This window comes from Hypomesus nipponensis, chromosome 20 (genome assembly GCF_054491055.1).
Source record: "Hypomesus nipponensis isolate SF chromosome 20, ASM5449105v1, whole genome shotgun sequence".
Lineage (NCBI taxonomy): Eukaryota > Metazoa > Chordata > Actinopteri > Osmeriformes > Osmeridae > Hypomesus > Hypomesus nipponensis.
This window is the reverse complement of record NC_140380.1, coordinates 1,022,611-1,032,500: the sequence shown is the minus strand read 5'-3', so window position 1 is coordinate 1,032,500 and position 9,890 is coordinate 1,022,611. Positions and strand designations below refer to the sequence as shown.

At 46.8% G+C, this 9,890-nt stretch overlaps 29 non-coding genes and 5 pseudogenes across 29 annotated transcripts in view; all 34 read right to left on the bottom strand.

Moving 5' to 3' along the window:
* Window positions 1-57, bottom strand: part of LOC146241530 (5S ribosomal RNA) — a 119-nt gene extending 62 nt beyond the window's left edge. Inside the window, exon 1 of the ribosomal RNA XR_014736753.1 lies at window positions 1-57. This exon is cut by the window's left edge and continues 62 nt beyond it. This is a non-coding gene — a ribosomal RNA (5S ribosomal RNA).
* A 178-nt stretch (window positions 58-235) lies between these two features.
* Window positions 236-354, bottom strand: LOC146241529 (5S ribosomal RNA). Its single transcript, XR_014737100.1, has one exon. It is a non-coding gene; the product is annotated as a 5S ribosomal RNA (ribosomal RNA).
* Window positions 355-532: 178 nt separating this feature from the next.
* On the bottom strand, window positions 533-651 carry LOC146241528 (5S ribosomal RNA). The gene has a single exon (XR_014736752.1). It is a non-coding gene; the product is annotated as a 5S ribosomal RNA (ribosomal RNA).
* Window positions 652-825: 174 nt separating this feature from the next.
* LOC146241527 (5S ribosomal RNA) lies at window positions 826-944 on the bottom strand. Its single transcript, XR_014736751.1, has one exon. It is a non-coding gene; the product is annotated as a 5S ribosomal RNA (ribosomal RNA).
* Window positions 945-1,112: 168 nt separating this feature from the next.
* LOC146241526 (5S ribosomal RNA) lies at window positions 1,113-1,231 on the bottom strand (annotated as a pseudogene).
* A 178-nt stretch (window positions 1,232-1,409) lies between these two features.
* On the bottom strand, window positions 1,410-1,528 carry LOC146241525 (5S ribosomal RNA). Its single transcript, XR_014736750.1, has one exon. It is a non-coding gene; the product is annotated as a 5S ribosomal RNA (ribosomal RNA).
* Window positions 1,529-1,700: 172 nt separating this feature from the next.
* LOC146241524 (5S ribosomal RNA) lies at window positions 1,701-1,819 on the bottom strand. Its single transcript, XR_014736749.1, has one exon. It is a non-coding gene; the product is annotated as a 5S ribosomal RNA (ribosomal RNA).
* A 178-nt stretch (window positions 1,820-1,997) lies between these two features.
* Window positions 1,998-2,116, bottom strand: LOC146241523 (5S ribosomal RNA). The gene has a single exon (XR_014737088.1). It is a non-coding gene; the product is annotated as a 5S ribosomal RNA (ribosomal RNA).
* Window positions 2,117-2,302: 186 nt separating this feature from the next.
* Window positions 2,303-2,421, bottom strand: LOC146241522 (5S ribosomal RNA; annotated as a pseudogene).
* Window positions 2,422-2,595: 174 nt separating this feature from the next.
* Window positions 2,596-2,714, bottom strand: LOC146241521 (5S ribosomal RNA). The gene has a single exon (XR_014736748.1). It is a non-coding gene; the product is annotated as a 5S ribosomal RNA (ribosomal RNA).
* Window positions 2,715-2,896: 182 nt separating this feature from the next.
* LOC146241520 (5S ribosomal RNA) lies at window positions 2,897-3,015 on the bottom strand. Its single transcript, XR_014736747.1, has one exon. It is a non-coding gene; the product is annotated as a 5S ribosomal RNA (ribosomal RNA).
* Window positions 3,016-3,183: 168 nt separating this feature from the next.
* On the bottom strand, window positions 3,184-3,302 carry LOC146241519 (5S ribosomal RNA; annotated as a pseudogene).
* A 178-nt stretch (window positions 3,303-3,480) lies between these two features.
* Window positions 3,481-3,599, bottom strand: LOC146241518 (5S ribosomal RNA). Its single transcript, XR_014736745.1, has one exon. It is a non-coding gene; the product is annotated as a 5S ribosomal RNA (ribosomal RNA).
* Window positions 3,600-3,785: 186 nt separating this feature from the next.
* LOC146241517 (5S ribosomal RNA) lies at window positions 3,786-3,904 on the bottom strand. The gene has a single exon (XR_014736743.1). It is a non-coding gene; the product is annotated as a 5S ribosomal RNA (ribosomal RNA).
* A 168-nt stretch (window positions 3,905-4,072) lies between these two features.
* LOC146241516 (5S ribosomal RNA) lies at window positions 4,073-4,191 on the bottom strand. Its single transcript, XR_014736742.1, has one exon. It is a non-coding gene; the product is annotated as a 5S ribosomal RNA (ribosomal RNA).
* Window positions 4,192-4,369: 178 nt separating this feature from the next.
* LOC146241515 (5S ribosomal RNA) lies at window positions 4,370-4,488 on the bottom strand. The gene has a single exon (XR_014736741.1). It is a non-coding gene; the product is annotated as a 5S ribosomal RNA (ribosomal RNA).
* A 172-nt stretch (window positions 4,489-4,660) lies between these two features.
* LOC146241514 (5S ribosomal RNA) lies at window positions 4,661-4,779 on the bottom strand. Its single transcript, XR_014736740.1, has one exon. It is a non-coding gene; the product is annotated as a 5S ribosomal RNA (ribosomal RNA).
* A 170-nt stretch (window positions 4,780-4,949) lies between these two features.
* On the bottom strand, window positions 4,950-5,068 carry LOC146241513 (5S ribosomal RNA). The gene has a single exon (XR_014737076.1). It is a non-coding gene; the product is annotated as a 5S ribosomal RNA (ribosomal RNA).
* Window positions 5,069-5,250: 182 nt separating this feature from the next.
* Window positions 5,251-5,369, bottom strand: LOC146241512 (5S ribosomal RNA; annotated as a pseudogene).
* Window positions 5,370-5,547: 178 nt separating this feature from the next.
* LOC146241511 (5S ribosomal RNA) lies at window positions 5,548-5,666 on the bottom strand. The gene has a single exon (XR_014736739.1). It is a non-coding gene; the product is annotated as a 5S ribosomal RNA (ribosomal RNA).
* Window positions 5,667-5,848: 182 nt separating this feature from the next.
* Window positions 5,849-5,967, bottom strand: LOC146241510 (5S ribosomal RNA). The gene has a single exon (XR_014736738.1). It is a non-coding gene; the product is annotated as a 5S ribosomal RNA (ribosomal RNA).
* A 168-nt stretch (window positions 5,968-6,135) lies between these two features.
* Window positions 6,136-6,254, bottom strand: LOC146241509 (5S ribosomal RNA; annotated as a pseudogene).
* Window positions 6,255-6,432: 178 nt separating this feature from the next.
* LOC146241508 (5S ribosomal RNA) lies at window positions 6,433-6,551 on the bottom strand. Its single transcript, XR_014736737.1, has one exon. It is a non-coding gene; the product is annotated as a 5S ribosomal RNA (ribosomal RNA).
* A 184-nt stretch (window positions 6,552-6,735) lies between these two features.
* LOC146241507 (5S ribosomal RNA) lies at window positions 6,736-6,854 on the bottom strand. Its single transcript, XR_014736736.1, has one exon. It is a non-coding gene; the product is annotated as a 5S ribosomal RNA (ribosomal RNA).
* Window positions 6,855-7,042: 188 nt separating this feature from the next.
* LOC146241506 (5S ribosomal RNA) lies at window positions 7,043-7,161 on the bottom strand. The gene has a single exon (XR_014736735.1). It is a non-coding gene; the product is annotated as a 5S ribosomal RNA (ribosomal RNA).
* A 178-nt stretch (window positions 7,162-7,339) lies between these two features.
* On the bottom strand, window positions 7,340-7,458 carry LOC146241505 (5S ribosomal RNA). The gene has a single exon (XR_014736731.1). It is a non-coding gene; the product is annotated as a 5S ribosomal RNA (ribosomal RNA).
* Window positions 7,459-7,630: 172 nt separating this feature from the next.
* On the bottom strand, window positions 7,631-7,749 carry LOC146241504 (5S ribosomal RNA). The gene has a single exon (XR_014736730.1). It is a non-coding gene; the product is annotated as a 5S ribosomal RNA (ribosomal RNA).
* Window positions 7,750-7,927: 178 nt separating this feature from the next.
* Window positions 7,928-8,046, bottom strand: LOC146241503 (5S ribosomal RNA). Its single transcript, XR_014737064.1, has one exon. It is a non-coding gene; the product is annotated as a 5S ribosomal RNA (ribosomal RNA).
* A 186-nt stretch (window positions 8,047-8,232) lies between these two features.
* Window positions 8,233-8,351, bottom strand: LOC146241502 (5S ribosomal RNA). Its single transcript, XR_014736729.1, has one exon. It is a non-coding gene; the product is annotated as a 5S ribosomal RNA (ribosomal RNA).
* A 184-nt stretch (window positions 8,352-8,535) lies between these two features.
* Window positions 8,536-8,654, bottom strand: LOC146241501 (5S ribosomal RNA). The gene has a single exon (XR_014736728.1). It is a non-coding gene; the product is annotated as a 5S ribosomal RNA (ribosomal RNA).
* Window positions 8,655-8,822: 168 nt separating this feature from the next.
* LOC146241500 (5S ribosomal RNA) lies at window positions 8,823-8,941 on the bottom strand. The gene has a single exon (XR_014736727.1). It is a non-coding gene; the product is annotated as a 5S ribosomal RNA (ribosomal RNA).
* A 178-nt stretch (window positions 8,942-9,119) lies between these two features.
* LOC146241499 (5S ribosomal RNA) lies at window positions 9,120-9,238 on the bottom strand. Its single transcript, XR_014736726.1, has one exon. It is a non-coding gene; the product is annotated as a 5S ribosomal RNA (ribosomal RNA).
* A 172-nt stretch (window positions 9,239-9,410) lies between these two features.
* LOC146241498 (5S ribosomal RNA) lies at window positions 9,411-9,529 on the bottom strand. The gene has a single exon (XR_014736725.1). It is a non-coding gene; the product is annotated as a 5S ribosomal RNA (ribosomal RNA).
* A 178-nt stretch (window positions 9,530-9,707) lies between these two features.
* On the bottom strand, window positions 9,708-9,826 carry LOC146241497 (5S ribosomal RNA). Its single transcript, XR_014737050.1, has one exon. It is a non-coding gene; the product is annotated as a 5S ribosomal RNA (ribosomal RNA).
* Between the last annotated feature and the right edge of the window lie 64 nt (window positions 9,827-9,890).

Here is a 9,890-nt window from a genome sequence, read left to right as displayed (position 1 = left end):
GCTTAGCTTCCGAGATCAGACGAGATCGGGCGTTGCCAGGCTGGTATGGCCGTACGAAATAAGTTGACAACCATAGGCTACTTATCCATATACAGATTTAGCAATTGACAATGCAAGGTGGTCTCTCTCTCTCTCTCTCTCTCTCGTGTCAAAATGAAAACAGCTTCCAGCCCCTTTCATGAAGGACTACTTGTGCATATTGCAAGATTTCAGTTTCTAAGTGAATGAGCAAAAGAGCATACAGCACCTGGTATTCCCAGGCGGTCTCCCATCCAAGTACTAACCAGGCCCAACCCTGCTTAGCTTCCGAGATCAGACGAGATCGGGCGTTGCCAGGCTGGTATGGCCGTACGAAATAAGTTGACAACCATAGGCTACTTATCCATATACAGATTTAGCAATTGACAATGCAAGGTGGTCTCTCTCTCTCTCTCTCTCTCTCGTGTCAAAATGAATACAGCTTCCAGCCCCTTTCATGAAGGACTACTTGTGCATATTGCAAGATTTCAGTTTCTAAGTGAATGAGCAAAAGAGCATACAGCACCTGGTATTCCCAGGCGGTCTCCCATCCAAGTACTAACCAGGCCCGACCCTGCTTAGCTTCCGAGATCAGACGAGATCGGGCGTTGCCAGGCTGGTATGGCCGTACGAAATAAGTTGACAACCATAGGCTACTTATCCATATACAGATTTAGCAATTGACAATGCAAGGTGGTCTCTCTCTCTGTCTCTCTCGTGTCAAAATGAAAACAGCTTCCAGCCCCTTTCATGAAGGACTACTTGTGCATATTGCAAGATTTCAGTTTCTAAGTGAATGAGCAAAAGAGCATACAGCACCTGGTATTCCCAGGCGGTCTCCCATCCAAGTACTAACCAGGCCCGACCCTGCTTAGCTTCCGAGATCAGACGAGATCGGGCGTTGCCAGGCTGGTATGGCCGTACGAAATAAGTTGACAACCATAGGCTACTTATCCATATACAGATTTAGCAATTGACAATGCAAGGTAGTCTCTCTCTCTCTCGTGTCAAAATGAAAACAGCTTCCAGCCCCTTTCATGAAGGACTACTTGTGCATATTGCAAGATTTCAGTTTCTAAGTGAATGAGCAAAAGAGCATACAGCACCTGGTATTCCCAGGCGGTCTCCCATCCAAGTACTAACCAGGCCCGACCATGCTTAGCTTCCGAGATCAGACGAGATCGGGCGTTGCCAGGCTGGTATAGCCGTACAAAATAAGTTGACAACCATAGGCTACTTATCCATATACAGATTTAGCAATTGACAATGCAAGGTGGTCTCTCTCTCTCTCTCTCTCTCTCGTGTCAAAATGAAAACAGCTTCCAGCCCCTTTCATGAAGGACTACTTGTGCATATTGCAAGATTTCAGTTTCTAAGTGAATGAGCAAAAGAGCATACAGCACCTGGTATTCCCAGGCGGTCTCCCATCCAAGTACTAACCAGGCCCGACCCTGCTTAGCTTCCGAGATCAGACGAGATCGGGCGTTGCCAGGCTGGTATGGCCGTACGAAATAAGTTGACAACCATAGGCTACTTATCCATATACAGATTTAGCAATTGACAATGCAAGGTGGTCTCTCTCTCTCTCTCTTGTGTCAAAATGAAAACAGCTTCCAGCCCATTTCATGAAGGACTACTTGTGCATATTGCAAGATTTCAGTTTCTAAGTGAATGAGCAAAGGAGCATACAGCACCTGGTATTCCCAGGCGGTCTCCCATCCAAGTACTAACCAGGCCCGACCCTGCTTAGCTTCCGAGATCAGACGAGATCGGGCGTTGCCAGGCTGGTATGGCCGTACGAAATAAGTTGACAACCATAGGCTACTTATCCATATACAGATTTAGCAATTGACAATGCAAGGTGGTCTCTCTCTCTCTCTCTCTCTCTCGTGTCAAAATGAAAACAGCTTCCAGCCCCTTTCATGAAGGACTACTTGTGCATATTGCAAGATTTCAGTTTCTAAGTGAATGAGCAAAAGAGCATACAGCACCTGGTATTCCCAGGCGGTCTCCCATCCAAGTACTAACCAGGCCCAACCCTGCTTAGCTTCCGAGATCAGACGAGATCGGGCGTTGCCAGGCTGGTATGGCCGTACGAAATAAGTTGACAACCATAGGCTACTTATCCATATACAGATTTAGCAATTGACAATGCAAGGTGGTCTCTCTCTCTCTCTCTCTCTCTCTCTCTCTCGTGTCAAAATGAAAACAGCTTCCAGCCCCTTTCATGAAGGACTACTTGTGCATATTGCAAGATGTCAGTTTCTAAGTGAATGAGCAAAAGAGCATACAGCACCTGGTATTCCCAGGCGGTCTCCCATCCAAGTACTAACCAGGCCCGACCATGCTTAGCTTCCGAGATCAGACGAGATCGGGCGTTGCCAGGCTGGTATAGCCGTACAAAATAAGTTGACAACCATAGGCTACTTATCCATATACAGATTTAGTAATTGACAATGCAAGGTGGTCTCTCTCTCTCTCTCTCTCGTGTCAAAATGAATACAGCTTCCAGCCCCTTTCATGAAGGACTACTTGTGCATATTGCAAGATTTCAGTTTCTAAGTGAATGAGCAAAAGAGCATACAGCACCTGGTATTCCCAGGCGGTCTCCCATCCAAGTACTAACCAGGCCCGACCCTGCTTAGCTTCCGAGATCAGACGAGATCGGGCGTTGCCAGGCTGGTATGGCCGTACGAAATAAGTTGACAACCATAGGCTACTTATCCATATACAGATTTAGCAATTGACAATGCAAGGTGGTCTCTCTCTCTTTCTCTCTCTCTCTCTCGTGTCAAAATGAAAACAGCTTCCAGCCCCTTTCATGAAGGACTACTTGTGCATATTGCAAGATTTCAGTTTCTAAGTGAATGAGCAAAAGAGCATACAGCACCTGGTATTCCCAGGCGGTCTCCCATCCAAGTACTAACCAGGCCCGACCCTGCTTAGCTTCCGAGATCAGACGAGATCGGGCGTTGCCAGGCTGGTATGGCCGTACGAAATAAGTTGACAACCATAGGCTACTTATCCATATACAGATTTAGCAATTGACAATGCAAGGTAGTCTCTCTCTCTCTCGTGTCAAAATGAAAACAGCTTCCAGCCCCTTTCATGAAGGACTACTTGTGCATATTGCAAGATTTCAGTTTCTAAGTGAATGAGCAAAAGAGCATACAGCACCTGGTATTCCCAGGCGGTCTCCCATCCAAGTACTAACCAGGCCCGACCATGCTTAGCTTCCGAGATCAGATGAGATCGGGCGTTGCCAGGCTGGTATAGCCGTACAAAATAAGTTGACAACCATAGGCTACTTATCCATATACAGATTTAGCAATTGACAATGCAAGGTGGTCTCTCTCTCTCTCTCTCTCTCTCGTGTCAAAATGAATACAGCTTCCAGCCCCTTTCATGAAGGACTACTTGTGCATATTGCAAGATTTCAGTTTCTAAGTGAATGAGCAAAAGAGCATACAGCACCTGGTATTCCCAGGCGGTCTCCCATCCAAGTACTAACCAGGCCCGACCCTGCTTAGCTTCCGAGATCAGACGAGATCGGGCGTTGCCAGGCTGGTATGGCCGTACGAAATAAGTTGACAACCATAGGCTACTTATCCATATACAGATTTAGCAATTGACAATGCAAGGTGGTCTCTCTCTCTCTCTCTCTCTCTCTCTCTCTCGTGTCAAAATGAAAACAGCTTCCAGCCCCTTTCATGAAGGACTACTTGTGCATATTGCAAGATTTCAGTTTCTAAGTGAATGAGCAAAAGAGCATACAGCACCTGGTATTCCCAGGCGGTCTCCCATCCAAGTACTAACCAGGCCCGACCCTGCTTAGCTTCCGAGATCAGACGAGATCGGGCGTTGCCAGGCTGGTATGGCCGTACGAAATAAGTTGACAACCATAGGCTACTTATCCATATACAGATTTAGCAATTGACAATGCAAGGTAGTCTCTCTCTCTCTCGTGTCAAAATGAAAACAGCTTCCAGCCCCTTTCATGAAGGACTACTTGTGCATATTGCAAGATTTCAGTTTCTAAGTGAATGAGCAAAAGAGCATACAGCACCTGGTATTCCCAGGCGGTCTCCCATCCAAGTACTAACCAGGCCCGACCCTGCTTAGCTTCCGAGATCAGACGAGATCGGGCGTTGCCAGGCTGGTATGGCCGTACGAAATAAGTTGACAACCATAGGCTACTTATCCATATACAGATTTAGCAATTGACAATGCAAGGTAGTCTCTCTCTCTCTCTCTCTCTCTCGTGTCAAAATGAAAACAGCTTCCAGCCCCTTTCATGAAGGACTACTTGTGCATATTGCAAGATTTCAGTTTCTAAGTGAATGAGCAAAAGAGCATACAGCACCTGGTATTCCCAGGCGGTCTCCCATCCAAGTACTAACCAGGCCCGACCCTGCTTAGCTTCCGAGATCAGACGAGATCGGGCGTTGCCAGGCTGGTATGGCCGTACGAAATAAGTTGACAACCATAGGCTACTTATCCATATACAGATTTAGCAATTGACAATGCAAGGTGGTCTCTCTCTCTCTCTCTTGTGTCAAAATGAAAACAGCTTCCAGCCCATTTCATGAAGGACTACTTGTGCATATTGCAAGATTTCAGTTTCTAAGTGAATGAGCAAAGGAGCATACAGCACCTGGTATTCCCAGGCGGTCTCCCATCCAAGTACTAACCAGGCCCGACCCTGCTTAGCTTCCGAGATCAGACGAGATCGGGCGTTGCCAGGCTGGTATGGCCGTACGAAATAAGTTGACAACCATAGGCTACTTATCCATATACAGATTTAGCAATTGACAATGCAAGGTGGTCTCTCTCTCTCTCTCGTGTCAAAATGAAAACAGCTTCCAGCCCCTTTCATGAAGGACTACTTGTGCATATTGCAAGATTTCAGTTTCTAAGTGAATGAGCAAAAGAGCATACAGCACCTGGTATTCCCAGGCGGTCTCCCATCCAAGTACTAACCAGGCCCAACCCTGCTTAGCTTCCGAGATCAGACGAGATCGGGCGTTGCCAGGCTGGTATGGCCGTACGAAATAAGTTGACAACCATAGGCTACTTATCCATATACAGATTTAGCAATTGACAATGCAAGGTGGTCTCTCTCTCTCTCTCTCTCTCTCTCTCGTGTCAAAATGAAAACAGCTTCCAGCCCCTTTCATGAAGGACTACTTGTGCATATTGCAAGATGTCAGTTTCTAAGTGAATGAGCAAAAGAGCATACAGCACCTGGTATTCCCAGGCGGTCTCCCATCCAAGTACTAACCAGGCCCGACCATGCTTAGCTTCCGAGATCAGACGAGATCGGGCGTTGCCAGGCTGGTATAGCCGTACAAAATAAGTTGACAACCATAGGCTACTTATCCATATACAGATTTAGCAATTGACAATGCAAGGTGGTCTCTCTCTCTCTCTCTCTCTCTCGTGTCAAAATGAATACAGCTTCCAGCCCCTTTCATGAAGGACTACTTGTGCATATTGCAAGATTTCAGTTTCTAAGTGAATGAGCAAAAGAGCATACAGCACCTGGTATTCCCAGGCGGTCTCCCATCCAAGTACTAACCAGGCCCGACCCTGCTTAGCTTCCGAGATCAGACGAGATCGGGCGTTGCCAGGCTGGTATGGCCGTACGAAATAAGTTGACAACCATAGGCTACTTATCCATATACAGATTTAGCAATTGACAATGCAAGGTGGTCTCTCTCTCTTTCTCTCTCTCTCTCTCGTGTCAAAATGAAAACAGCTTCCAGCCCCTTTCATGAAGGACTACTTGTGCATATTGCAAGATTTCAGTTTCTAAGTGAATGAGCAAAAGAGCATACAGCACCTGGTATTCCCAGGCGGTCTCCCATCCAAGTACTAACCAGGCCCGACCCTGCTTAGCTTCCGAGATCAGACGAGATCGGGCGTTGCCAGGCTGGTATGGCCGTACGAAATAAGTTGACAACCATAGGCTACTTATCCATATACAGATTTAGCAATTGACAATGCAAGGTAGTCTCTCTCTCTCTCGTGTCAAAATGAAAACAGCTTCCAGCCCCTTTCATGAAGGACTACTTGTGCATATTGCAAGATTTCAGTTTCTAAGTGAATGAGCAAAAGAGCATACAGCACCTGGTATTCCCAGGCGGTCTCCCATCCAAGTACTAACCAGGCCCGACCATGCTTAGCTTCCGAGATCAGACGAGATCGGGCGTTGCCAGGCTGGTATAGCCGTACAAAATAAGTTGACAACCATAGGCTACTTATCCATATACAGATTTAGCAATTGACAATGCAAGGTGGTCTCTCTCTCTCTCTCTCTCTCTCGTGTCAAAATGAATACAGCTTCCAGCCCCTTTCATGAAGGACTACTTGTGCATATTGCAAGATTTCAGTTTCTAAGTGAATGAGCAAAAGAGCATACAGCACCTGGTATTCCCAGGCGGTCTCCCATCCAAGTACTAACCAGGCCCGACCCTGCTTAGCTTCCGAGATCAGACGAGATCGGGCGTTGCCAGGCTGGTATGGCCGTACGAAATAAGTTGACAACCATAGGCTACTTATCCATATACAGATTTAGCAATTGACAATGCAAGGTGGTCTCTCTCTCTCTCTCTCTCTCTCTCTCTCGTGTCAAAATGAAAACAGCTTCCAGCCCCTTTCATGAAGGACTACTTGTGCATATTGCAAGATTTCAGTTTCTAAGTGAATGAGCAAAAGAGCATACAGCACCTGGTATTCCCAGGCGGTCTCCCATCCAAGTACTAACCAGGCCCGACCCTGCTTAGCTTCCGAGATCAGACGAGATCGGGCGTTGCCAGGCTGGTATGGCCGTACGAAATAAGTTGACAACCATAGGCTACTTATCCATATACAGATTTAGCAATTGACAATGCAAGGTGGTCTCTCTCTCTCTCTCTCTCTCTCTCTCTCTCTCGTGTCAAAATGAAAACAGCTTCCAGCCCCTTTCATGAAGGACTACTTGTGCATATTGCAAGATTTCAGTTTCTAAGTGAATGAGCAAAAGAGCATACAGCACCTGGTATTCCCAGGCGGTCTCCCATCCAAGTACTAACCAGGCCCGACCCTGCTTAGCTTCCGAGATCAGACGAGATCGGGCGTTGCCAGGCTGGTATGGCCGTACGAAATAAGTTGACAACCATAGGCTACTTATCCATATACAGATTTAGCAATTGACAATGCAAGGTAGTCTCTCTCTCTCTCTCTCTCTCTCGTGTCAAAATGAAAACAGCTTCCAGCCCCTTTCATGAAGGACTACTTGTGCATATTGCAAGATTTCAGTTTCTAAGTGAATGAGCAAAAGAGCATACAGCACCTGGTATTCCCAGGCGGTCTCCCATCCAAGTACTAACCAGGCCCGACCCTGCTTAGCTTCCGAGATCAGACGAGATCGGGCGTTGCCAGGCTGGTATGGCCGTACGAAATAAGTTGACAACCATAGGCTACTTATCCATATACAGATTTAGCAATTGACAATGCAAGGTGGTCTCTCTCTCTCTCTCTTGTGTCAAAATGAAAACAGCTTCCAGCCCATTTCATGAAGGACTACTTGTGCATATTGCAAGATTTCAGTTTCTAAGTGAATGAGCAAAGGAGCATACAGCACCTGGTATTCCCAGGCGGTCTCCCATCCAAGTACTAACCAGGCCCGACCCTGCTTAGCTTCCGAGATCAGACGAGATCGGGCGTTGCCAGGCTGGTATGGCCGTACGAAATAAGTTGACAACCATAGGCTACTTATCCATATACAGATTTAGCAATTGACAATGCAAGGTGGTCTCTCTCTCTCTCTCTCTCTCTCGTGTCAAAATGAAAACAGCTTCCAGCCCCTTTCATGAAGGACTACTTGTGCATATTGCAAGATTTCAGTTTCTAAGTGAATGAGCAAAAGAGCATACAGCACCTGGTATTCCCAGGCGGTCTCCCATCCAAGTACTAACCAGGCCCAACCCTGCTTAGCTTCCGAGATCAGACGAGATCGGGCGTTGCCAGGCTGGTATGGCCGTACGAAATAAGTTGACAACCATAGGCTACTTATCCATATACAGATTTAGCAATTGACAATGCAAGGTGGTCTCTCTCTCTCTCTCTCTCTCTCTCTCTCTCGTGTCAAAATGAAAACAGCTTCCAGCCCCTTTCATGAAGGACTACTTGTGCATATTGCAAGATTTCAGTTTCTAAGTGAATGAGCAAAAGAGCATACAGCACCTGGTATTCCCAGGCGGTCTCCCATCCAAGTACTAACCAGGCCCGACCCTGCTTAGCTTCCGAGATCAGACGAGATCGGGCGTTGCCAGGCTGGTATGGCCGTACGAAATAAGTTGACAACCATAGGCTACTTATCCATATACAGATTTAGCAATTGACAATGCAAGGTGGTCTCTCTCTCTCTCTCTCTCTCTCTCTCTCGTGTCAAAATGAAAACAGCTTCCAGCCCCTTTCATGAAGGACTACTTGTGCATATTGCAAGATTTCAGTTTCTAAGTGAATGAGCAAAAGAGCATACAGCACCTGGTATTCCCAGGCGGTCTCCCATCCAAGTACTAACCAGGCCCGACCCTGCTTAGCTTCCGAGATCAGACGAGATCGGGCGTTGCCAGGCTGGTATGGCCGTACGAAATAAGTTGACAACCATAGGCTACTTATCCATATACAGATTTAGCAATTGACAATGCAAGGTGGTCTCTCTCTCTCTCGTGTCAAAATGAAAACAGCTTCCAGCCCCTTTCATGAAGGACTACTTGTGCATATTGCAAGATTTCAGTTTCTAAGTGAATGAGCAAAAGAGCATACAGCACCTGGTATTCCCAGGCGGTCTCCCATCCAAGTACTAACCAGGCCCGACCCTGCTTAGCTTCCGAGATCAGACGAGATCGGGCGTTGCCAGGCTGGTATGGCCGTACGAAATAAGTTGACAACCATAGGCTACTTATCCATATACAGATTTAGCAATTGACAATGCAAGGTAGTCTCTCTCTCTCTCTCTCTCTCTCGTGTCAAAATGAAAACAGCTTCCAGCCCCTTTCATGAAGGACTACTTGTGCATATTGCAAGATTTCAGTTTCTAAGTGAATGAGCAAAAGAGCATACAGCACCTGGTATTCCCAGGCGGTCTCCCATCCAAGTACTAACCAGGCCCGACCCTGCTTAGCTTCCGAGATCAGACGAGATCGGGCGTTGCCAGGCTGGTATGGCCGTACGAAATAAGTTGACAACCATAGGCTACTTATCCATATACAGATTTAGCAATTGACAATGCAAGGTGGTCTCTCTCTCTCTCTCTTGTGTCAAAATGAAAACAGCTTCCAGCCCATTTCATGAAGGACTACTTGTGCATATTGCAAGATTTCAGTTTCTAAGTGAATGAGCAAAGGAGCATACAGCACCTGGTATTCCCAGGCGGTCTCCCATCCAAGTACTAACCAGGCCCGACCCTGCTTAGCTTCCGAGATCAGACGAGATCGGGCGTTGCCAGGCTGGTATGGCCGTACGAAATAAGTTGACAACCATAGGCTACTTATCCATATACAGATTTAGCAATTGACAATGCAAGGTGGTCTCTCTCTCTCTCTCTCTCTCTCGTGTCAAAATGAAAACAGCTTCCAGCCCCTTTCATGAAGGACTACTTGTGCATATTGCAAGATTTCAGTTTCTAAGTGAATGAGCAAAAGAGCATACAGCACCTGGTATTCCCAGGCGGTCTCCCATCCAAGTACTAACCAGGCCCAACCCTGCTTAGCTTCCGAGATCAGACGAGATCGGGCGTTGCCAGGCTGGTATGGCCGTACGAAATAAGTTGACAACCATAGGCTACTTATCCATATACAGATTTAGCAATTGACAATGCAAGGTGG